The 24,823-nt window shown below is 33.4% G+C and overlaps 1 pseudogene; it reads left to right on the top strand.

Moving 5' to 3' along the window:
* The first annotated feature begins 1,001 nt into the window (after positions 1–1,001).
* LOC149561799 (putative disease resistance protein RGA3) lies at positions 1,002–14,076 on the top strand (annotated as a pseudogene).
* Positions 14,077–24,823: the final 10,747 nt, after the last annotated feature.

Below are 24,823 nucleotides of genomic sequence, written 5' to 3'. Positions count from 1 at the left end.
GACAAACCAAGTAAATCTTTTTTTTCCAGAATCATGAAAATGTAGACATAGTTTTCCATTTTTTATTGTTGTTTTCAACTACAAACTATGCATGAAAATATGAATGAAACTATTATGCATTTTTGATATTATGATTCATTAACAATATCAAAATATGCATGAAATTGTAATGTGGTTTCAATAATATACTAACCTTACTACCCAATAATAATATCCAATTATAGATGAAACTGTGATGTGTTTTCGGTAAAATTGAAGCTACCCAAAAACATTCAACACATATCATATAAATGTATCGGATTACATAATGAAAGAATGGATGAAATTGTTTTGCATTTTTTATATCTCCTCATTTTCAATCACCAAAAATACGATATTGCCATGAATTATAGCAATACAACATCTCTATTTTTCATATTTGAGGTCTTGCCTCTAACATGTTTTAAGTCATGATCTTGTAAAGTTGTCTTTGTCACTTCATCACTCCAATATGTTCATTAACTATTTTTTTCTTGGAAAGTAAATCATGATATACAGGATGAAGTGTGAATTTGTGAAGATATAAATATGAAGTCAAGAAAATTCATATTTTTTGATTTGCATGGTTAAAATAGATATCCAACTCTTAGGCTATGATGATGTGAAAAGGTTAATAGAATGCTAAATTGTGTAATTGAGTTGTTAGCTAAGCAATAAAGAAGATAAGTTACAACTTGGTGAAACTGGTTAAAAGTGCTCAGGCACCTAGTTGCATAGTTAGGAATCATAGGAAAGGTTTAAACTATGACCAAGTGAACAAGTCAAGATCAAAGTAGGATAGAATGATCGCTCACTCGCAATGTTAAAAAATGCCAATAAGAATAGACTATGAAGCAGTGACTAGGTTGAAAGAACATAAAATATCCTTGTTGGCACAGTCATGAGGCAAAAATATTGTTAGATAAGTTAAAGAGATATCAAATGTTTAAGGTGCCCAGTCATGTAGTTAATAGCTAAAATCGATGATTAGATTGCGAAGCAGCAAAAGGGGTGTAAGGCTATCATCACCCATGCGTCGATGCTTAAGTGTTAAAGCAAAAGATGACTGCAGAACGGTGAACAAAGAGAGTAGTTGGGTCACGAGCATTGGTTTTAATACAAATAAGGACAAAAATGTCTATTAAAGAGCCTCATTATGACTTAAAGTGATTTCCTGAAGATTTTTCCATTTTGTACTTTTATATGAAATTTGAGATGTTTCACACACATTCACATAAATAGATATAAATGCATCTCTATTATTTTTCTCAATTAATGATATTGACATAATAGTTTCCTGAGCTACAGTATTTTGCATAATCCAAAGATAGAAGCTAGATTGTTGAGAGATTTCAAGAATTTGTAGAGATTTTCAGAGCTTTCAGAAATTCAAATTGATAAAGTTTGTTTGTGTGTAAGGAATTTGATTGCAAAGATCATGGCATACTAACTGTCATTGCACCATTGTCACAAAAAACTTGACTGCGGTATTAACCCCATGATGATGCACTCTCTATATTTAGTTGTTTTGCAACCCTAACCATGGGTAGACATCAACCACAAGCAATCATACAAACATTTGACTTTAATGAGCTGTTGACTTTCGCTTGTTTGCAACTTAAGAAATTGAAGCATCCGATAGAGAAAATCGATTGATCAATTTGCCCTCATCCGATGAGAAAGACAACACTTTGATGATGTGATGAAAGACCTCACATGAACCAACCCCACTGAGACATTGTCTACTCGTCACTCATTCACAAATTAAACCTAAGGTTTAACATTTAATCCTCTGATGAAGGAACCAAAGGCATTTTGCCACTTCATAGGCTAAACTGTGGTTATCTCTTTACCCTTTGCGACCTCATGAAAGCATTGGATTTGACTGGGCTTTTGACTTTTGCATGTTCACAATGTAGACCTTTGAAGCTCATTGATGGAGTTAAATCAATCCAACTAATCTGCTTTCATTTGATACTTAATTCTACAACCTTACAGCCTAAACCTAAGGTAAGTCTTAACTGTGTGCGATGATGCGAGAGCACATGAATCTGAACTATTGTAGTTAACTTTGCACAGTCGCAAATTGAATTTGCTTAAGCCTGAAACTACTTGTGATCATGCGAGAAATGAAAAATCGCATCGTCGTAGCTTGAATGCTTCCTTTGATATGAATTTTCTAAGAATAATATAATTGACGTGATCATGGTTCTCACCCTGGATATTTGAATTTTGAATAGCTAACTCATTTCAAATGTTTAACTCTACAGTGAAGTAACAATAATGGCTGGCATTGGAGGTACGTAAATAGTTATCTAACTTCATGCAACATTTAGGTCCACGAAATTGCATCAAATGAGTTTGCATTACCAATAAGAATTCATATGAAGGCAGCCCACAGTGACAATTTCACTAGAACCCCATTACTTGACTTATGTACGAGATTAATAAAAATGATCCAAAATTGTTACTTAAATTAAACACCCTGACAAGACACCTAGGAAGGACATATGCACCTAGATGTATGTATCATGCCATAAAAAAGGATGGGGAAAAAGGATCCAAAAGAATGTATGTATCATTGGTTTTATGTACCTTTTTGGTATGGCGGGACAATTTTGTGAGAGGATAGTTGTGTCCCCAATTTCATGCCTCCATAGACGCTACCCATGATTGACTGTCAAGGGAAGTACATGAACAAAATTGAATGGCTAGTTGGAGAAGCCATGATCATATCAGTGAAACACATAAAAGAGACAATGAAGTTTTCTTTTCACAATACTACTTAGGGAGAGTACCCAGTAGTTGAGCACCCTAATTTAGCGCTTCTCAAAATTCTATGTGAAAACTTCAAATCATTCCCATTTTTTTATAGTAGCTTACTTGGCAAGTCCCTTGCTTATAACTAATGTTTCAGAGCCACATCATAAAATTTGATTCCACACCAGCATGCTTTTTGCCAAGGTGTCTAAAATAGCCCAAAAAACAAAATGAGACTAATCATAGTGCATTGGAGACCCCCATACTTGTGCAGCTGATGTAGCATCACATTAGTGGTTGTTTTTTGGGAAAAGGGACACTTTTTCATTCAATTATGGGTAATCATTATTAGGAAAAGCAACTTTAAAGTCACAACTATTGGTACAATCTTATCAAAAATGTTAGATATTAAATCAACAAGTACAGGTGTTAAAGTTGACAACTCCCATCACAAACATTAGAACGTGATCAAGTAGTGGGACCTCTCCGCTAATTTTCTTTCCAAGAAATTGTTGTTATGAATGCCTACTCACATTGATTCTCACATATTCTCTTTTTCTAATTTTTAATCGGCCCGAGAGATACCCATTCTCTGATCGATTCCAATCTTATCAAGTCTGTGTTGTTTTTTGGGCGTGCTTAGCATTTCTACTTTCTTGAAGTCTTTAATGACCCAATTTATTTTGCGTTCATAGAAAGTAGTGTTTGTTCAGAAACTAGCTGAGGAAGCAAAACTGTTGGTGAATTTCAGAAATGATTTCAAATGGTTAAACAAGAAACTCAAACATTTGAGGGGTTTTCTGATAGATGTTGATCGACAGTCTAAACATAATGAGGATGTGGAAGAATGGCTGGAGGAAATTCACATTATTTGCATGCTTGTAGAAGATATCTTTGACGAATGTACTGTTGAATTCATCTATAGAAAGGACACTCATTCTTGGGGATTGATTAGTTGGAGAATTAAGGACATAAAGAAACATTAGATCTGTTATTGAAGACGCCGGCAAGCTGAAGCTTTGGCATGAAGTTTTGCCTGCACCAGAAGCAGCATTAGCGAGTACGTCTCAAAGTGCAGAGTGCAAGAGGTCCAATCTTCTACCGAGTGATTCACACCCTGTGGGGATACAGTCCATAGTTGATGACATCATCAGGTTGTTGGATGACAATGCCTTCCCAGTCTTCTTCAGCATGTTTACAACACCATCAGAGAAAGATATGAAATATGTGTATGGCTGTCACGATTCATCATACGACTTCTTGTTTGTGCCTATGTGGCGGATAGGTGGCAACCTTGTTATTTTGACTACATCAACTATTTTTAGACTTGATAGATTAATTCATGGATTAGATTAATCTTGTCATTTGATATGTTAATTAATCAAGAAATTAATATTATTAAATGATTTTTTAAGTTATGTTAAACTAAAGGTTAAGTCGTTTTACGATCATGTTGATGATACTTTGTAGACGTGATTTTTATTCATATTTTGATGTGTGCATATGCATTATAGTTAAGATGTTCACATATGATGTTTCATTATCGACTAATGGATACTAACTCCTTTATGTTTGTGAGTGTTTGAGTGTCCACAAGTGTCGAAGGCGAGGGTGTGGTTGAGGTAGAAAAGAGTTGGCTTTTCGGAAGGAGACAGACAGATCATTTTGTGTAGCTAACACACACATACACACAATGTTTTTTTATGATGATTTGATTTAATACAACATGCTATTTTGTTTAAATCTTATCTTTAGGGTATGATAAAATAGAAGTAAATTCTAATTACTTTGTTTGAAATGGTATATGAGGAATGTGTTTTTTTATTAGTAATTTAAAACATATAATTAATCAATAAATAAATTATGTGAACGTACAAGCATGGCGAGATCAAACAAAACATATTTCCTTGTATTAATTTTTGTTAGTAATTTAAAACAAGATAGTGGTATTTTTTTTCTATGCTGAAATTGTAAATATATCACGATTCTTTTATTTATTATGATCATTTAATTGCCTTACCCGATCGAGTCCAACGAGCAGATGGGGAGAAGTGGAAGGAAGGAATTTATTGAGGTTCTAGAAGCAGTTACGCAGGTTGTGGGAAACAATAATTTATTATGACCATAATGTTGAAGCAAGATGAGACACGAAATTGGGGAGAAGAACTGAGAGAAGTGGTTGGAGTTTGGAAAAGTAAGAAAAACAAGAAAAGGGATTTTTGGTGGATGTAACCAGAGGGGGAAAGGGGGAAACGAGTTTGGGAAGGTCTAGACAACAGCAAAGGAGGAAGAGAGCTGACAGTTGTGGGAGTAACAACAAGACTCCAGGTTCCTAATTTTCTTTTCTTTTCCTTTTTCCTTGGGGCTTTGATTATGGAATGTGTTTTATATTCAATGCAATTGCTTGCTATTGTAGTTTATAACCTATGACTTCACCAAAAATAATGCAGTAGTAATCTCTTCTTTTCTTTTGATAAAATGATAGAATTGTTGTGTCCGGTCATCTTGAGTTTTATTTATTCCTTGGTTGCAAATTTGGGCAATAGAAACCCTTCCATCATCATTTCAGCTATATCACATGAATTAGAGAAACCCACGCTCTGTACTGTTGTTGTTACTCTTTATAACTTTCACAACAGAGCACTATGTGAACTCCCTAAGGGTTTTGTGTTGTCCAGCATTCCTTGTTGTGTACTCGGGAGAGATTGGGAAGCTCTTCTATTTCTTTCCTTATTTGAACCTTTTCTCTCTTGATCTGACAGTGATTTACCTTTCAATCTAATTGCTATAGCCAATAAGTATGCGTTGTAGTGGCTACAAGTGTTAATGTTGTTGTAGCACCACATGTGTGAGATAAACTTTGCATTTAATCTTTGATATTTTCCCAAATTGGTTGGTGAACTTATATTATTGAATGAACTTTAAAAGACGAGTGTTGTAGGAAGATACCAACTGTTACTGCTTTGTTCTAATAGATGCCAACTAAACAGGTGTGATTTTGGAAAACTTGACCATTAGATCAGTAGTCATTCTCGGACTTCTTGTATAGAATTAACTATTGTTGAATCATCTCAAACCAAGTATATTTTATGTGGAGTGGAATCAATTTCTTTTAGCTTATTGACTGCTTATTTATTGTTGTGAAATTCTACACTCTATTATACTGTGATGCTGTTTGATGCATAAGTTTGAAGGTAGTTTAGAAATATATCATGGTTAGTAAAATCTGAGAATAAATGAGTGTTGATGGAGACTAGAAGATAGGTTTTCCAGCAATAAGTACTAGTTGTGAACTCAAATTTAACCTATGTGCTAAGAGGTTGAACTTCATGATTAGATTTTCATTTTCCTAAGCTTTCTAAAAAGTGTTGATAAGTAGAACTTAAAAACTTATTTAATACCAGTTTGGAAGCTTCTCCAAGTAGCATCTGGGCAAACTCTAGCTAAATTTTAAAGGCTCTTGGACAATTAGGGAGCCATACCTCAAGTCTAAGATTTAGAAGTACTTAGAGTAGATTAGTATTCCCATGAAAACTATGAAAACCATAAAAGTATTTAGGAGTATTGTAAATGGAACCTCGTGTCTATCATGACGAAGATACAAGCCCTATTTTTAATTTGTAATATTAGACTGGTGATCTTGTGTGCAAATTGTACTTTCAAATTCGTAAATGTTCTTGAGATTCCTTCAGTTGTAATGTATGCAAATAGTGCTGAAAATTTTAATACTAGTTAATGTTGATTTGGTTACCTTCAATTTTATACCTGAATGTGTAAAGCTAGTTTCAACTAGTTGAATATCTTCAACTTTAAACGAATGCCACTTGTGTTTCAAGTTTGTATCCTAGCAGATTAATTGAGTGCACTCTGTTATAGTTGAATGCAAATTTGTACTCTATCTTTACATCCTTATTGAAGTCTGTTCGTTGTTAACTATTAAGACCTTGATGATGTTATGATTATCCGAAGTTTATCTCCTTATGGATGGGTGTTTATGGCATTGGGAGGGTGGGGATGGATGCATTTTGTTTTGCTTCTCTCAACTTGTCAAGTGTTGCATGGTAGGATTCATTATGGTTTGACTCTCCATGCATCATGTTGGCAAATTTAGTGCTTGTCCAAGCCATCTATTATTATTATTTCAATTGAAATATTGTTAATTCTAACTTTGTGTATGGGTAGATATGCTGAATTGTACATATGGGAAAATATGTTCTCTTTACTTTCTGCATATGTGTTGATGTGTAGAATATTCTTTTATTTCCCTTCCATATATCTATGATTAGGCTACTTAGCAAATGGATGTCAGTAGTAAGTTTCACAGCTGCACCGGATCCATCTGATCCTTCTTGTTCTGAGAAGCTAACCTTCTCATGCCAAGGTTGGGGAGTTTTTCATTGTCAAGAAGAACCCCGAGGGAGTATTACTCTATGGTTGGCGAGGTAAAAGCGCCTAGGCCACACCCCCGTTCAGATAGAAGATAGACATCATTTTTCGGCTAAGGATTAGATCACTCTGAAGTAGGGCAGCGAACACTTAGAAGCTATAAATGCCTATTGGTTGATCTCTTATCTTTTCTATATTGATGTATATGCATCTTTTGTAATGTACCTATGTACCATCTTCAGTTACATCGACATTTCTTTGAATGGTTATAATGAAGTCTAATTTTTTGAGCATTGTATTTATCAGAACAGCATTGTATTTGGATTATGTAATGAACATTGTAATCTTTATCAAGTTGTCTCAATGAATTATCTTGACTTTTCAACTCCATTGCTGATGTGTATCCTTCTTTTTCGGTATTTCTCATTTTATGAATGATTTGGCATCATGTCGTAAGAGCGGTCTTTACAATGGCTCTCTATCTCTCCATTGTATTTTGTTTCCAATTTACCAAAAAATGTAATCTTTCACATAGATAGAGATCTAAGTGAACGAATTATGAATAGTGAAGTAAATGAGAAGGTATTAGCTCCAATGATTCATGAGAGGCTGCAAGGGAAAAGGTGTCTAGTGGTGTTAGATGATGTGTGGAGGGCTGAAAGAGAATAGGATTTGTTAGCCAGGCTTGGCCTGCCAACTGGAACCAATAGCCCCTACAAAATTGTGGTTACCACAGGAAGTAGAGAGGTTTGCACAAATTTGAACGTTCAAATATATGAGATGCAGTATTTGTCTGATGAAGAGAGTTGGACGTTGTTTTGTGTTTATGCATTTGGAGGCAGAGAGCTGCCGAAGTATCTGGAAGAAGTGGGTCATAAGATTGTAAAGCAATATGTAAATTTACCACCAGCAATCAGAACAATAGGTGCATCTCTGGCGAAAACAAGAATGCCAAGAGGTTCTTGCTGCCGACGTGGATCGGATCATGCCTATTCTTAGGCTTGGTTATGATTCTCTGTCTACACGTCTTAAAGCATGTTTTGCTTATCTATCTTTCTTGCCCGAGGATGAGAAGATAGAGTGTGAGTATATTGAAAAATAGGAAATCTGATATCTACTCAGAACTGATATATCAGCAGCAATACAAGTACTAGACAATGAGAAAGATATCATAAATAAACACTCTTACAATGAGACTGAAAAGAACAGCATATTATTATTCACTCATCTGATTGATTACAAACCAATGCAATGGCCTCTATTTATAGAGAGCCTATGATAGGAGGGAATTAATAAAAGATGTTTCTATAGGATAAGAAGATAATGTTGTATGATCTATTCTGGAGGACAGCATCCATATCCATTTAGCAAGAAAATCTGCAGTGGTTATAACAGATGTGGATCCGCATGATATATTTTTTTACTATTTCTAACACCCTCCCTTAATTTCTTCCACAAAAAATATTGTGTGGGAGAAATTAGTACAAGAATAAAGTTAAACATTAACTTCTTTGAGACATAACAAGGTCCGAAATTTGAGAAATTTGACTGTAGACAATGATTTGGTAAAAATATTTGCAACTTGATCTTTAGTGCCTGTGAAGTGTAACTTGATGACTTTACTCTCCATGAGGTCTCGAACAAAGTGATGATGAACTTCAATATGTTTGGATCTTGCATGGTAGACAAGATTCTTTGCAAGTTTGATAGTGCTTTGGTTGACACAAAATATGGTAGTTGGATGAGCTTGTAGATGACAAGTCTCTTCAAGTAATCTTCGGATCCATAGAGCTTCTTGAGATGCCTTTGATGCTGCAATATATTCAGCTTCTGTTGATGATAGTGTCACTGTAGATTGCTTCTTGCTGCTCCAAGAGATTGGTCTGGATCCAAGGTGGAAGATATATCCTGAAGTTGATTTCCTATCATCAATATCACTTGCATAATTAGAATCTGTATAGCCTACTAAAGTAGGGTCTCCTCCATGTTGGTACTCAATGCCAAGCTTGTAAGTGCCTTTGATGTACTTCAAGATTCTCTTAGTAGCCTTCCAATGTTCAATATGTGGATTTTCCATGTACCTAGAGACAACACCAACTGCATATGCAATGTCCGGTCTAGTTATGGTGAGATACAAGAGACTACCAACAAGTTGCCTATATAGTTTGCCATCCACTCTCTTTTGATTAGAATGAACACTTAATATTAAACCTACTTCACATGGTGTAGGACATGGCTTACAATCACTCATATTAATTTTTTTTAATACATCAATAGCATATTTGGTTTGAGAAAGCAAGATCCTACTATCTTCTTGCCAAACTTGCATGCCCAAGAAATAGTGCATCAATCCAAGATCAGTTATCTCAAAAAATTTCTTAAGTTGTGTCTTGATGTCATCAATACATTGGCTAGAATCTCCTATAAGGATTAGATCATCCACATATAAAACAATGATAACAATTTCACCTTCAATGTGCTTGACATAGACATCTGGGTCAGCTTTGCTCCTTTTAAATCCATTTGTTACAAAGAATTCATTTATTTTGGAGTACCATGCTCTTGGAGCCTGTTTAAGGCCATATAGAGATTTCTTCAATCTACATACTAGATGTTCTTCACCATGTTTAACAAATCCTGGTGGTTGTTGCATATAAATTTCTTCTTCTAAGTCTCCATATAAAAAAGCACTTTTGACATCCATTTGAAATATTTTCCATCCACATTTTGCAGCTAAAGCTATAATAGTTCGAATGGAAGTCATTTTAGCAACAAGGACAAATGTTTCAGTATAGTCAATACCTTCTTCTTGTGAGAAGCCACGGGCCACTAACCTTGCCTTGTATCTTTCAATTGCTCCATCTGATGTGAACTTTGTTTTGTAGGTCCATTTGCAACTAACCACATTCTTTCCTTCTGGAAGTTTTGCTAATTTCCAAGTTCCATTCTTCATCAAGGAGTTGTACTCCTCTTGCATAGCCTCCTCCCATTCTTCTTTTCCTTTTGCTTCCTCAAATGTGCTTGGAGTTTCAACCTGCATCACCTTAGCCATGAGAGCATAGTTAGCAACAATCTTGGGACCTTCTTGATAGACCTCTTGAATGCTTCAAGTTTTTCCTTTATTTCTTGTGTCTTCATCATCACTGCTGCTTGAATCTTCATCTTGCACTTCTTTTCCTTTTGTAGGAGATATCATATTTTGTTCTAAAACATTAGTGTCAATATGCTCATCTTCTTCAAAAAAAGGAACTTGAGAAAATGTAGAAGAATTAGTATTCTCAAAGCCTTCATCAAACCAAACATTTTTTTTGATGTGAATTTCCTTTGTATTAGGATTATATAGCCTATATGCTTTTGATTCTTCACTATATCCCACCATGATGTATTTTTCACTTTTCCTTTCCAATTTACTTCTTTTTTTCATCACGGATGTGAGCATAAGCAGTGCAACCAAAAATACGAAAATGAGATACAGTAGGCTTTCTTCCACTCCAAGCTTCTTCAGGGGTTATGTTCATGACAGCCTTTGTATGAGTTCTATTTAAAATATAAACTATTGTATGAATTGCTTCAGCCCAAATATGTACTTCTATATTTCTAGAATGGAGCATACACCTAACCATTTCCATTATAGTCCTATTTTTCCTTTCTGCTACCCCATTTTGTTGTGGTGAGTAGGAAATAGTGGATTCTTTCTTTATGCCATTTTGTTTACAAAATTCCAAAAAAAATTTATTCATGTATTCAGAACCCCTATCTGTTCTTATAATTCTTAGAAAATTTCCACTTTGCTTTTCAGTTAGAACCTTAAACTCCTTAAATTTATGAAACACTTCATCTTTCGTTTGTAGAAAGTATACCCAAATTTTTCTTGAATAGTCATCTATGAATGTGAGAACATACCTTGCACCTCCAAGTGAGGGCGTTTTGAAAGGACCCATCACATCGCTATGGACTAAGTGCAAAGGTGTTTTTGCTCTCCATGATTTTCCTTGTGGGAAACTTTCTACATGTTGCTTGCCCATTGCACATCCTTCACATACTATTTTTGTTGGAGAGATTCTTGGTAGACCATGCACCATCTTCAACTTCTCCATAAGCTTGAGACTTTGATAGTTTACATGTCCTATACGCTCATGCCACAACCTGCTCACATCATCATACTTTGCAATAGCACATACATCTTTATTTCCAACAAATTCTTGAAATTTATAAAGGCCATTTTCCACTCTACCAATTGCAGTTACTTCATAATTTTTATTCACATCCTTGACTAAGCATTTGTCATTGTAAAACTCGACTTTGTATCCTTGATTTGCAATTTGAAAGACAGATAGAAGATTTGTTGAGAGTTGAGGAACAAGCTTCACATTTTTGAACATTCCATTATTTACTTGAACATTTCCACTTCCTTGAACTTTTAGAGAACTATTATCTCCTAGATATATATTTTCACCATTGCTTTCATTTAATAACTCAAACTACTCCTTATTATGTGACATATGTTATGTGCAACAAGAATCAATTATCCATTCATCCTTAAAAGAACTATTTGCTTTAAGTGCTACACAAAAGGCATTCCTCTTTGAATCAAATGATTTTGTAAACGTGTTCTTTTCTGAATCATTAATCCTTTTGTAACATTCATTAGATTTATGTCCTTGCTTACCACAGTAATGACATTTTCACTTACTTCTATTTTGATTCCTATATGAATTATTATTATCTCCATACTTCCAATTCTTTCCATTAGATCTATTATCTTGTGTCCTTTGATGATATTGTTTTCCTTTTATTACAAATGCTTGAGATTCACAATCAACAACAGAGGATTCTCTTTCTTTTATTTGACGTTTTTCTTCTTGAATCAACTTTGCACACAACTCATCAGATTTGATTCCTTTTAATTTATCAGCAATATCAAGTCCCCTTATAAAAGATTGATAAGAGCCTGGAAGACTTTGTAAAATTATTTGCACAAAATCTTTATCATCTATGCTCTTTCCAAGAGAAGCCAATTCATTTTTCTTTTCTTTTAATTTACTTAAATGAGTCACTACTTCTTGTGAGCCTTTTAATTTTAGATTATATAACTCTGTGGTAAGAGATATAATCCATACATCACCTGAATTTTGATATAAATTTTTCAGAATCTTCCATACTTGCACTCCACTTCTTTCATTTCGAACTTCTGGAAATACTTCTTCTGAAAGTGTTAACTTTATCAAAGCTGCTGCCTTCTTGTCTCTCCTATCCCAATCATCACATTCTTTTCCAGCACCTGTTGGTCTCTGCTCACTACCATTAGCAATATCATAACAATTTTGTAGAGTTAGAGACAATTCAATTTGTGAAACCCAATCATAGTAATTCTTTCCATTCAATTTAATTGATGGTAGAGGAACACCAAGAGAATCCATTAATCAACTTCTCTCCTTTTTGGATGAGAAAGAAAAAAAATCAGAACTTTCAGCACTGTAAAGATAACCAGTTAAAGAAATTCTCACCAAATTTGTATAGCAATTGCTTTACCAAAAAAAAAAAATGTTGCTCAATGAGATTTATGCCTACTGCAAACGACTGGAATTCTGCACAAAGACAAGCTAGCACTGCCCAAGAATCACAAATGCTCTGATACCATATTGAAAAATAGGAAATCTGATATCTACTCAGAACTGATATATCAGCAGCAATACAAGTACTAGACAATGAGAAAGATATCAGAAATAAACACTCTTACAATGAGACTGAAAAGAACAGCATATTATTATTCACTCATCTGATTGATTACAAACCAATGCAATGGCCTCTATTTATAGAGAGCCTATGATAAGAGGGAATTAATAAAAGATGTTTCTAGAGGATAAGGAGATAATGCTGTATGATCTATTCTAGAGGACAGCATCCATATCCATTTAGCAAGAAAATCTGCAGCGGTTATAACAGATGTGGATCCGCCATGATATTTTTTTTTGACTATTTCTAACAGAGTACCTAGTCAATTTGTGGATTGGGGAAGGTTTCATTCCAGCAAGAGACGGCCAGTTGCATGTGGCATGGGACTGTTTGTATCAACTTGAAAATCTATGTGTGATTCAAGTATGGCAGGAAGAATTGGATGAGTCACTTGTCCAATATCATAGAATTCACGATTTGTTACTAGATTTGGCCATACAGGTATCGAGAGAAAATAGATGTGGGTTTTCTCTTGACAAAGTCTCTCAAAATAGCAATGGCGAGTGGTGTCGAATTTTATTGGGCAAGAAGGGTATAAATGATGACACCATCTCAGAGATGCATCCTGTGTGTCTCCGTACATTCTCATTGTCCCAGAATGGACGCATTTGAAGCATTCCAACAGACTTGTTCACTGCAATGAGAGGACTTCGTGTTCTCGATTTGAGCAAGACGAGCATCACTGAATTGCCAGAGAGCATTGGAAAGGTGAAACTCCTCATAGTGTTGAATTTATGAGATACAGATATTAGGTAGGTACCAGAGTGTGTGAGACATCTCAAAAGTCTCTTGTTTCTTGCTCTACCTCCGATGTGTAAGAAATTACCAGAATGGATAAATGAAGTTAAATGTCTTCAATATATAGAGTGCAAGGGGGTTAGTCGCGTGCCAAGGGGAGTATCACAGCTGGTCTCTTTGAGAACACTGCGATCAAAGAGGTTGTATCTCTCCCTCAATGATGACAGATTTATGAAGCCAGAGGATTTGACCAGTATGACTCAGCTTCAGGAACTATGGTTAGAAGTTAATAATGAAATGGTTAAAGAAGTTAATCATGAAATGGTTAAAGATGAGATCCTGCCGCAACTGGTGAACATGCGCCATCTACTAATTCAGAAGTTGCTACCAAATGGTGAAGATGCACCGTCTTCTAATTTGAGTTGTCACAGAAAATGACAGCAATGCAACAATTGGAAAGTCTTGTACTAGTGGAATTTGTAGTGCCAAGTTGGATATGTGATTTGGTTAATCTAAGGGAACTTCAGTTAATTGGTGGTGAATTTAGTGAAATTCCACAGTTGCAAATACTGCCCAACTGCTGAGGTTCCATATGTCTTATAATTTCCAGAGGGGTTTGGAAAGGCAGGAGGCTTCCCATGCCTCAGATTCCTGACCATTTCTTCTTTCTATGAATAAGAGGCGTTTCCAGAATTGGAGGAGGGGCCATGGCTTTCCTTGAGAAGTTTTATTTAGAACACTGCTCTAAAGTGAAGAAAGTGGGAGCGGGATTAGAGCGGTTGAAAAGACCCAGTTGCTTCAGCTATTTGGGTTCCGGGACCGATCAAGTAAAAGATGCATTCAAGGAAGGTGGAGAATATTGACATAGAATTAAAGCCATCAATCCTCATGTAAGTATTGATGATGATTTCTTGTAACATTTCAAGCAGTGTGTATGGATTCTCATCGAAATTGGTAAACAAAGAGTTTATCCAGCAACTTAATGGTGACAGACTTTTTTTACTCAATTTTGTTTCTTTAAAAACTGTTTTCCTGTCCAAAACAATTTTAGATATTTTCCCACGCAACACAATTTTAAACCCCATCTCAGTATCTCTTTCCCTTCCGTTTTCAAGTTGCTCGTCTTACCATTGTGACGTTGCTCCTGCCCTGCTATTTCAGGTAAATATTTGTCGGAGGCTTTCCATAATATCTATGAGAGGAATATATGAATGGTCTTTCTATGTTTTGGTATTTGAATTGTTTTCTTAGGGTAAGTCTGTTAGCAGTCATTGCTCAACTTTTGTAGGAACAATAAGCTGAGTCGGTGGTCCCATGGTTTCTCATGTTTGCTGCTCATTTCTTAGCACACATCTAAAATAGAATGTTTAAATAAAAAAATTTAATAAAAAAAATTTTGAAAATAAATTCTTAAAGAAAAAATAGGAAATAATAAAATATAGGAAAAAAAATATTATGCAGTCGTGTGTTTTTTCTCTTAGTACGTAGTCGTTGCTTATTCTAGCCCCTTGTTAATTTCAATGCTTATTTTTAAAATTTAAGGAGTGGCTGCTCCAAAAAAGTAGGGATAGATTCTAAATTATCAATTTCCCATGATTAAAAATTGGCATGGGGACATTATAGGCACACAAATTGCACTTAAGCACTCGCATGGAAACATGGGTTATTAGGAATCGTAATACCTTGAAAATTGTTGTATCTGAACCAACTAACTTCACATTCATTCTATTTGTTTCTGGACCATTGGGTGCATTTGATCTCGTGCAGGGTCATGGGACGATAAACACAAAAGGTTATGGCTTCTATGTCTACCAAGTTAAAAACTTATCATAATGAATCCTACTAGCTGTGTACATAATACCAATTGTGTATATAGTATTAAGGATTATGGGCTTCAATTTTCTTTTGATTATGAGTGAGAATTTGATGATGATTGATATTTCTTATTTTGCTCTGAAGATGGATTATAGATCACTCCCTGTCACATGTGCATTTACAAGGCTTGGGACATCTTTTATTATAGCTTCACAATTTAATTGCTATTTTCTTAACGATGGAGTTACGGACCTGTAATATTTTTAAAATTACTAAAATTTCTTATATGTCAATGTTTTGCAATTCATAAGGTCTCTTTGAAAGGATTAAGAATTTTAAGGTTTGAGAGGATTATACTTCGGTGTAGCACAAGGCTTGTATTTAAAGCTATATCATGTCAGCCCTTTGATGTGTGTTGTGTTGTTTGACTGGAGAACAGAAAACTAATTTTCTTTCATATTTTCTTAAGGATTATATGGAGCCAGGTAAGTAATTTGTAGTTTTTTTTCAAATTTATTTTCAAAGTAACTGACGGATGTACGAATGTATGAAATGATTTCATAGCTATGATGGGGAATAAATTTGCTTACATGCAGGGAAAGCTTGAGGATGCTAATGTTATGATTCATGCACAACAATAAATATTTTCTATGATGAATAGTACACCTAAAATCATAGAACAATTTGCAAAGCTATTACCATGTGGGTTGTTTCATGATAGGTTGATTTTTGGGAGAAATACAATTTTGTTAGCTCTTTCAAAACTTAACATAAGTTTTGTAAAGTATGCATTTATTGACGTTATCAATTTTAGTAATGAGATATTATCTTTCAAAAACTGTAGGTATGACAGAACAACCTCAAATTGTATGGTCTATTACATTGGTTTTACACATTTATACATGTTCAAAATTTAAAAATGTCTTTTTTCAAAAATAATGTAGAAAACTATTAGGGATTCAATATGAAAAATATGTGCTTCCTTATTGTAAGAGATAGGTTGATTTTGGAGAGAAATATAGTTTTGTAAGCTCTTCCAAAACTTAACATAAGTTTGGCAAAGTATGCATTTACTAATGTTATCAATTTTAGCAATGAGATGTTATCTTTCAAAAACTATAGGTATGACAGAATAACCTCAGAGGTCTATTACATTGGTTTTACACATTTATACATATTCAAATTTTAAAAATCTCTTTGTTCAACAAATAATGTAGAAAATTTGTTAGAGATTCAATATGAAAAATATGAACTTCCTTATTATAAGAGATGGGTTGATTTTGGGGAGAAATATAGTTTTGTAAGCTCTTTCAAAACTTAACCTAAGTTTTGTAAATTATGTATTCACTGATGTTATCAATTTTAGTAATGAGATATTATCTTTCAAAAACTATAGGTATGACAGAACAACCTCAAATTGTATGGTCTATTACAATGGTTTTACACATTTATATATGTTCAAAATTTTAAAATGTCTTTATTCAAAAAGTTAATGTAGAAAATATGTTACGAATTCAATATGAAAAATATGAACTCCCTTATTGTAAGAGATAGGTTGATTTTGGGGAGAAATACAGTTTTATAAGCTCTTTCAAAACTTAACGTAAGTTTTGTAAAGTATGCATTTACTGATGTTATCAATTTTAGTAATGAGATATTATCTTTCAAAAACTATACGTATGATGGAACAACCTCAAATTGTATGGTCTATTACATTGGTTTTACACATTTATATATGTTCAAAATTTAAAAATGTCTTTGTTCAAAAAATAATGTAGAAAGTATGTTAGGGATTCAATATGAAAAATATGAACTTCCTTATTGTATAAGATTATATGATTGGCTTTTTCATCCACATTGTATTGGAAACTCATATGTCATATCTTGTGATTCCTATTTATTCTTTAAGAAATTGTTGAGTTGAAGATTTGATTTGAATATTAGAACTTCATATTATTGTTTGAAATAATAAATATTTATAAAATGTTAAGCATTATAGTTACATAAGTGTTTGGTATAATTATAAAATAAATTTGATTGAGATATTTTGATAATTCTAAGTTTTGAAGAGAGAAACTATGAATTTTAAATCAACATTTACATTTAATTGTAAAATGAATATATTTGATACTTCTAGTACTGTCTAAAAAAAATAGAATGTGTTTAAAAAGGAACCTGGTGGAGCTTAAAAAATTGTTCTTCAAATTAGGTCATTTCTCATTTTCAAAGCTTTGAAATGGGCATAGTTGTGATTTGGCAATTTTTTGCTATTTCAAATAAGAAGAATTTCCAAGGTGGTGATCATTCAAATTTTGGAATATCACAGAAGTGGTAAAATGGAGGTTCTGATTTTTTGACTTCAGAGGCAACATGATCATGCTTGTCAAATTTTGCGACTTTTCTTAGTATTGAATATCAGCTTTCTGATTTCGCATTATGCATAATCTCACTCGTTTGATATTGCAATTTCACTACCCTTAATTTATTGACAACCCGATATCACAATTTCTTGGATCGTGAGGCAGTATTATCTTTATTATCTTGTCTTAAATTTGGAATATTAGACAAGTGGTAAAATGGAGCTTCTAATTTTGTGACTTTGGAAACAACGTGGTCATGCTTGTCCAATTTTGTGACTTTGCTTAGTATTGAATACTGACTTTCCAATTTTACAATTTTGCATTGTGCATAATCTCACATGTCTTATTTTGCAATTTCATGGCCCATAATTTATTGATAGCCTAGCATCATGATTTCTTGGATTGTAAAGCAGTATTATCTTGATTTTGTGACTTACTACATGAAAGAATTCTATAGAGTTGTAAACATGAAAATTGATATTAAAAGGAAATAAATAAATAAATAATTTAACCTCATGATAGGATAAGCATGTGAAATAGCTAAGTAATTTGCTTTCATTTGTCTTAAATTTTCATTGAGTTAGATGTGACAATTTCTTTATATCAATGTGTGTAGATAACTAGTCAAATTTAATGCATCTCCTAGCCGTTGTTATAAGGACATTATGCAATCACTCACCAACAACATTCTTATAGTACAATTTTTTTTTTGTGTGTGCAATTTTTTAGGATATTTCACCATGGGATTGCCAATTCAAGCCTACAATGCAAAGGTCGATCCAAAATGAGTTATGCAGCCATATGTAACTCTGGCATAAGAAGACAAGTTGGATGTTTTGAATCGCATGTATGTGGCTTCATGGGAGTTGCAAACAAGTTATGCGAGACATACTAATGAAACTCATGAGTTGGAACTTGGGCAAGACATCGCTAAAGTTTGAGCCACTTTGACAGAGTTCCAGAATCTTCAGGGAAACCAACTCTTTGATGAAATTCTCAACTTAATGTGAGAATTATAGTTTTCTTGATATTTTATAATCTTTATTGTAAATTTTGGTGAATGGTTGCAAGTAGTTATTAGTTAGTTTCTTTTGTAAAGGTCTAAATCTTTTTGCACCCTTTCATTTTCTATAAGAAAGGCTATTAGGACCTTAGAATAGAGAGGATTATATAGAAACAATTTGAACATAAAAAAGATATAGATAAATTATATATGCGGCATATGTTAGAGTAAATAATTATTTATTATTTATTTATTCTTTTACTTAAGTTTACTTAGATAAATGCATTTAGATATTAATTGTCATCTAGGAGTTGTTGGTGAGTTGCTGACAACAGGGAGTTTGTTCCTACCTAACCATACTTATCTTCTCATCTACTTGGAGGGTAATCCACCTTTTTTGGATGTATGCTTTGTTGTCACACTTATCTCCTAGCGCTTTGTAGCTTGTTCTAGAAGCTTTCTTGAGGCCTTTATATTCAAGCTCTCTCATTGTAATTTTACAACACATTCACATAGCAATTTCATTTTCTCATTGTGAAATATATTTTCTCGCTTTGTTGAATTGCTCCAAGCTCTTGTTCATTCCTTCTTTGATTTCTCTTCAGCAGGTTATTTGTATGCATGTGATCTTGGCACACTATGAAGTTGGCTTTCATCAACTTCTACAACATAGGATAGATATGTTGGAAGTCTAATGGGAAAGTAAGATACTAAAAGGGGGGGTGAATCAGGATCTATGAAACTTTAACCTTTGAACCAATTATTCAATCTAATAACTTCACCACATATCCTTATCTCAACAATTTCATGAATTAAATAAACATTTACTACAATGATGTATTAGGCCTTGTTGAAATCAAAAATTTATTTGTATATTTTCATTGATATTATACAAATTTCACACTCTAACTAAGCATAGCTAGTGTTATCTAAGTTTAGTTGGGTACTATAGGAAACTCCAGTATCAACTGAGTATAATTTAGTACAAACCAAGTTTAGATGGTCATTGAAGAAAGTCAATGCAAACTAAGTTAGGACAGTCAATGAAGGGTGCTAGTATTAACCGATTCAGGTCAGTTACCAAAGGATTTCAGTATTAAGTGAGTGACTCATTTCAGTGTTAACTGACTATCAGAAGAATACTTTTGTTAATTAAATAGTTAATACAAGTTGACCTAGTGGATGTTAAATATTTGTTTGAAAGGGTATTCAAGCCAACTTGATACTGGGTTCATCTATATGAAAGGTCAAGTTGTAGATTGAAATAAGAAATATAGTAAGAATGAGAAAGATCTGAATTAAGAAGGATATCTGATTAAAGACAAAGCATCCAAGAAGCTACAAAGAATATTCTAATAAGGAAGGATCAAGGGGATAAACCAGAATAGTGATCTAAATCTGCAAAGTCAGTTGTTTCATAAATCAAGTTAATCATTATTACTCTCTAACAATTGTAGCAATGAAGAAATCTCTTAACGGAGTTGACTTAACAATCATTTTGTAAATCCTCTTACAAGGTGGCATTTCTATATTGAAGGTCTAAAGACCTCTAACAAGGCCACTCCTAGTTCAGGGTGATTCAAATCCTCTAATAGGGTTACACTTAATCATGTGTTTTGTAACCTTTAATAGGGTGGCTCCTAATAGAGCTCACTTTAGAAGAGTGAAAAGATATAACTAGTTGCATTGGTAGTTTTCCCAAATTGGGTTTCCACATTAAATCTCGGTGTCTCAAGTGTTCATGTCATTTTATATATATTTTTGCAACTAAATTACTAATGTTTAATACACATTAATATCTGATGACTACTTTATTAACCAAGTTACAATGTATATCTAGTTCTAATTGAGTAGTTCAAGGATTTGAATTAGTGAGAAGTTTGTACTGACATGTAAGGGGCTTGGAATTATTTTTGTGGTAACTAATTTACCCCTTCCCCTCTTAGTTACTCCTCTTATATTTCCAACAATTAATATTAGAGATTTTAGTGCTTGTAGGAAAGGTTCAAAGACTTAAGCTAAAGATCAAAGATGTCTTATAGAAGAGGGATCCCTAAGCTCAACAGAGATAACTTTTCAACATGACAAGAACTAATGAGGCTACACTTAGGAACCATTAGAGATATAGGTCTACACTTCTTAGAGAATTAATATGTGGGACCACCAAAGCCTTTAACTATGGATCAGATGGTGGACATGAAGAATCACAATATAATGATGATTGATATTGCTTCCTCTCTTAACTATTCTAATTTTGATGAAGTCAAAGATTTCCCTTCTACCTATGACATGTGGAACAAACTAGCAAAAATCTATGGAGGAGATTATAATGTGAAAAGAGCCAAAGCATAACTTCTAAGAGGCTAGTTTGATCAAATGAAGATGAAAGAAGATGAAAACATTGCAAAATATAGTGAAAGAATCAAAGCAAGTATAAGTGCAATTAGAGTTGCAAGAGGAAAATAGATGATATAACAGTAGTTAGTAAGGTACTAAGAAATCTTCTTCCTATTTATGCAATTAAAATTTCAGCTATTCAAGAGATGAGATGTGATCCCAAAAATAATATAACTTTGTATGCACTAGTAAGAAGATTGACTGGTTTTGAATTGAATAACTTTGATAACTATCTTCCTATTGCCAAAAAGCATTGGAAAGATGAAACTCCTTAAAGTGTCAAATTTACAAGGTACATATATTAGGGAGGTACCAATGTGTGTGAGACATCTCAAAAGTCTCGTGTTTCCTGCTCTGCCTTGGAAGTGTGGGGAATTAACAGTATGGCTAAATGAAGTTAAATGTCTTCAATATTTAGAGTGCAAGCGGGTTAGTCGCATGCTGAGGGGAGTATCACAGTTGGTCTCTTCAAGAACACTATGATTAGATAGGTTGCATCTCTCCCTCAATGATGACGGATTTATGAAGCCAGAGGATTTGGCCAATATGACTCAACTTTAGGAACTATGGTTAAAATTTAATCATGAAATAGCTAAAGATGAGATCCTACCACAGCTAGTGAACATGCGCCATCTATTAATGTTGAACTTGCAACCAAATGGTGAAGACGCACCATCTTCTAATTTGGAGTTGTCGCAGAAAATGATTGCAATGCAACAATTGGAAAGTCTTCTACTATGCAACTTTGTAGTGCCAAGTTGGATATGTGCTTTGGTGAATCTAAGGGAACTTCAATTAATTGATGGTGAATTTAGTGAAATTCCACAGTTGCAAATAATGCCCAACTTGGTGAGGTTGTAGATGTTTGGTAATTCAAGGTGAAAAATATTTCCAGAGGGGATTGGAAATGTAGGAGGCTTCCCATGCCTCAGATTCCTGACCATTTTTTGTTTCTATGAATTAGAGGAGTTTCCAAAATTAGGAGGGGGCCATGGCTATCCTTGACGAGTTTTATTTAATTCGTTATACTAAACTAAAGAAAGTGGGAGCAAGATTAGAATGGTTGAAAAGACTCAAGCGCTTCAGATATTGGGGTTCTAGGACCGATCAAGTAAAAGATGCATTCAAAGAAGGTGGAGAATATAGGCATAGAATTAAAGCCATCAATCCTCATGTAACTATTATGGATCAATTATAACATTTCAAGCAATGTATTCTGAATCGAGTTTATTCTCAAATTTGAACTAAATTGGAACTATTTAGGTTGGTTTGGTTGATGAAATAGGAATAGGAAATTAGGAATATGTTTTCTATTCTCTCTTTGTTACATCAATTGAAATAGTGAATAGGAATACATATTTCTTTTTTACTTCTAAAATAAGCTTATGTCCATTCCAAAAAATAGTTGTTATTGGAATAGACATTCCTATTCTCAATTCCTATGCATGCAACCAAAAGACCGTTAAAGGAGCAATTGACATAAAGAATAACAGAATGATAATTGACATATTTTCTTAATTATGTTTCTTTCAAAATATTTTTCCTACACAACACAATTTTAAATCTTTTTCCCACCCAATATAATTTCAAATCCCACTTCAATTTCTCTTCCCCTGCCATTTTCATGTTGCTTTAGGTATATGTACCTTTCGATTGTGTATCTGTTGGAGTCTACTATGTATATAATATTAAGGATTATGCGCTTCAATTGGTATTTCTTCTACTTCTCTAAATTGTTTGAAGATGGGTGATAAAACACTATTTATCAGATGAGTTTTTGCAAGGTTTGGGGGATCTATTACTATAGCTTCAAAGTTTAATTGCTATATTTTTTTATGCTGGAGTTGCTGACCTATATTTTTGAAATTACTAAAATTTCTTATATGACAATGTTTGGGACTTCATGAACTCTCTATGAAAGAACTATGAATTTAATGATTGCAAGAATTATACTTCAAACTGGGGTAGTACGAGGATTGTATTCAAAGTCATCTCTTGTCAGTCCTTTGATGTGTTGTGATGTTTGAGCATAGATTTTCTTCTCTGCATGTGTCTTCTTATGACATAAAACTCATTTGATGTCATATTTGCTGTGTGGATTATCAAGGAAATAACTTTTAGTTCTTTTTCGCAGTGATTTCAAGTAACCATGGTTGTTGGACTGTAAGTTGTCTACATGTAGGCCTTAGGGTGAGCAGGCTAATGTTTTTCAAGGTTTTTAAGAAATCAAATTTTACATTTTACTTACTTCTTTCCGCTTGGATCCATATATTTCTTGTGATGAATTGTGTGCCTCAATTCACAGAATCATTCGCAAACGCATAATCTTTTAAACATTCTAGTGCAATCTTTTAATGGTATGATGAGCAATATCACTTAAGTCAGAAAAATGGGTGATCAATAGTATTGTGCTCCATAAATATGCAAAGCAAACCTCATACGTCACGACCTATTACATTGGTTTTACACATTTACGGTTTAAATTTAAAATATTGTTTGTTTAGGAATTAATGTACATAATTTATTATTAATTCATTCCTTGTTCTTTTTATTTTGTTCAATAAGAAAAATATGAGCTTCCTTATTGTAAGAGACTATATAATTAGATTTTTTATTCACGTTGTTTTGGAAACTCATATAAAATATCTTGTGACATTCATTTGTTTTTTTTAATTTTGGTTTCTTACATAAGATTTATTTTGAATATTAGAATTTCATAAATTATTATTTGAAATAATAAATATTTATAAAATGTTAAACATAATAGTTGCATAAGTATTTGGTGTACATATTAAATAAATTTGATTGAAATACCTTGACAATCTCCGATTTGAAGAGATAGACCATGAATCTTAAATCAACATTTGTATTTAATGGTAAAATGAATATATTTGGCACTTGTAGTACTCTATGAAGACTCTCTCTCTCTCTCTCTCTCTCTCTATATATATATATATATATATATATAAAGGAACTTTTTACAAACTTGGACCTATTAAAACATTTGAAATTGATAATATGTTTAAAAATGATGGTACATGAAGCTTCTACTTGGTTAAGACATTTTTTAAGAAAGTCAATCAATTCAATTGAAGTATTACATGAAGTATAATCAAAGAAACCTTAAAAAATAGATGTGTATATTCAACTTAAACAAAATGATAAATTCCTTGTACTTATGAATAAATAAAATCCATTTCTTACAAGTCATAGATTTAATACAAATAGATCAACCTTTATTGTATTCTCCCCAAAAGGAACCCATTCAGTTGTAAATATGACCCTAATGCTATTTAACTCTTGGAGATCTTGAAAATTTATGGGAGATGTAAAAAAATTATAAGTTCCTTGTCCTTGGGAACTTCAAACAACCTTGCTATCATGTGGAGAGACCACCATGTCCACATAATTTCTAGTACATCCTCTACAAATTTGTTAGCATTCGCTACAAGAAGGTTCTCAAATATAAAATTTTGGCTTTTTAATCTATATGGCCTTGCAAGTATTTCTAAAAAGAAATAGCTTTTATGCCAATTGTCTAATATTTTCTCCCCTTTGAAATACAAGTTTCCTATTTTGGGGGGTGGGGAATTTTAATGCTACTTTAGAT

Source organism: Cupressus sempervirens, chromosome 4 (genome assembly GCF_028749045.1).
Source record: "Cupressus sempervirens isolate cs-2001-9-10 chromosome 4, ASM2874904v1, whole genome shotgun sequence".
Taxonomy (NCBI): Eukaryota; Viridiplantae; Streptophyta; class Pinopsida; order Cupressales; family Cupressaceae; genus Cupressus; species Cupressus sempervirens.
This window is presented reverse-complemented; position numbering and strand designations above follow the sequence as displayed.